The sequence below is a fragment of the Callospermophilus lateralis genome, chromosome 15 (genome assembly GCF_048772815.1).
Source record: "Callospermophilus lateralis isolate mCalLat2 chromosome 15, mCalLat2.hap1, whole genome shotgun sequence".
NCBI lineage: Eukaryota > Metazoa > Chordata > Mammalia > Rodentia > Sciuridae > Callospermophilus > Callospermophilus lateralis.
The window spans coordinates 75,401,485-75,403,973 of record NC_135319.1 but is presented as its reverse complement, the minus strand read 5'-3'; positions in this window follow the sequence as shown (position 1 = coordinate 75,403,973).

Below are 2,489 nucleotides of genomic sequence, written 5' to 3'. Positions count from 1 at the left end.
AGTCTTGAAAGCAGCATAAAAAAAAAACTTTATTTACCTATAAGGTAAAACAATTTGAATGACATCATATTCTTTGTCAAAAACCGCAGAAGTCAGAGGAAGTGGCACAATGTTCTTCAAGTACTGAAAGAACTGTCACATCAGAATACATATATGGAGATTATATATATATATATATATATCCACCATTTTCTAGAGTCAGAAATTGTGACCTAGGTGCCCTTTACAGATGAATGGATAAAGAAAATGTGGTATATATACACAATGGAATATTACTCAACCTTAAAGAAGAATGAAATTATGGCATTTGCCAGTGAATGGATGGAACTGGAGACCATTATGCTAAGCAAATTAAGCCAATCCCCAAAAACCAAAGGCTGAATGTTTTCTCTGATATGTGGATACTAACTCACAATAAGGGTGGAGCTAGGGAAGAACAGAGGTAGTTTGGATTGTTCAGAGGGGAGGGAAGGGAGAGAAGGAGATAGAGAGATAGGGAGGATAGTAGAATGAATCGAGCATTCTTACCCTGTGTGCATATATGACTATATGACCAGTGTGATTCTACATCATGTACAACCAGAAGAATGAGGAGTTATACTCCATTTATATATGCTGTGTCAAAATGCATTCTACTTTCATATATAACTAATTAGAACAACAACAACAACAAAAAAGAATGGTGGAAGAGCAGTCCAATATCTATATGGGGAAATAACATTTTAAAGTGACCTTGAAACATCAGGAAGAAAGAAAAGACAAATAGTAAGCAAAAATATGGGTAATACACTAGGGTTTTTTTCTCTAGGATTTTCTAAATTATGTTTAATGTTGAAAGCAAATATTATAATACTGTCTGGCATGGCTCTAAATATTTGAAGAGAAAATAGGCAAGATAATTATGAATGAGGAAGGGTAAAGAGAAGTCAGTGGAAGTAAGGTTTTATGCTCCATATAAACTGATAACTTATCAGTAGACTTAAATAAGTTACATTTATAGAATACTACAGCAACTCCTTATAAAGCTACACAAAGCTTTAAAAGTCATACACAGAGATACCCTGCAAATTTTAACCAAAATAGAATTCTAAAAAATGTAACCTCAAGTAACTAGTAGACAGGCAAGAAAAAAAAAAAAAAAAAAGACAAACAAAAAACATAATAGAATACAAAAAATAAAATGCCAAATTAAAACAATGTCAATCCTATTGTTATATATAACTAAAAATAAGCAATAAAACAATATATCAATAATTATATTAAATGTAAATGACCTAATTCACCAAATAAAAGAGATTGACAGGATGGATTTTAAAACATGGCAATACTAGCTCATTGTGAACATAATAACATAGGCAGGTTGAAAATAAAAAGATGAAAAAAAGATATAACATGCAAACATTAATCAAGGGAATATAGAATAGATATAGCTAGGGCTGGGCTCGTGGCTCAGTGGTAGAGTGCTTACCTAGCACACATAAGGCCCTGGTATCGATCCTCAGCACCACATAAAAATAAAAAATAAAAATATTGTGTCCACCTAAAAAAAACCCTAAAAAATAAATATTAAATAAATAAATAAGTAAAATAAAGGTATTGTGCCGAACTACAACTAAAAAGTAAACAAATACATTTTTTTAAAAAAGAATAGATATGGCTATACAGATATCAGAATAGAGTTCAGAGTAAAAACCAAACAAAAACCCCACCAGATACAGAGAGGAATGTAATATAATGAAAAAGGGATCAATAATAAAGAAGATGTAATAATCCTAAATGTATGCCCCAAACAACAGGGCTGCAAAATTAGAAGTTAAACTGGAAAAATAAATAAATACAAAATTTCAGTTGAAGACTTCAGTAGCTTTGTCTTGAGGGAGGAAGAGAGGGAAAGGGGAAAGACTGGGGAGTGAAATTGATCATATTAGGTTATGTCACAATGAATCCCATTATTATGTATATTTATAATGTAGCAATAAAGACATTTTAAAAAGTTAAGCAGAAAAAACATTCTATTTCATACCTGACAGAATATCTCTACAATACAACAGCAAGGATTAAGAAGAATTGATCTAATTGACGTTTATCTAACATTCTACCCAACTACAGCAGAATAGACATTCTTTTCAGGTGGCCACAGAAAATATCAAGGTAATGTAAAATAAAGGTATTGTGCCAAACTAAAACTAAAAAGTAAACAAATACATTTTTTAAAAAAGAATAGCACATAAAAAGACCATATCTCAGGTGGCAAAACAAACTTCAACATAATTGTAAAATAATTAAAATTCAACATAATTGTAAAATAATTAAAATTCTAGAGTATGTTTTTCAACTCTCATAGAATCAAATTAGAAGTCAATAACAGAAAGATAACAGAGGGCTGGGGCTGTAGCTCAGTGGTAGAGTGCTTGACTTGCTTGTGTGAGGCACTGGGTTCGATCCTCAGCGCCACATAAAAATAAATAAATAAAGATATTGTGTCCATC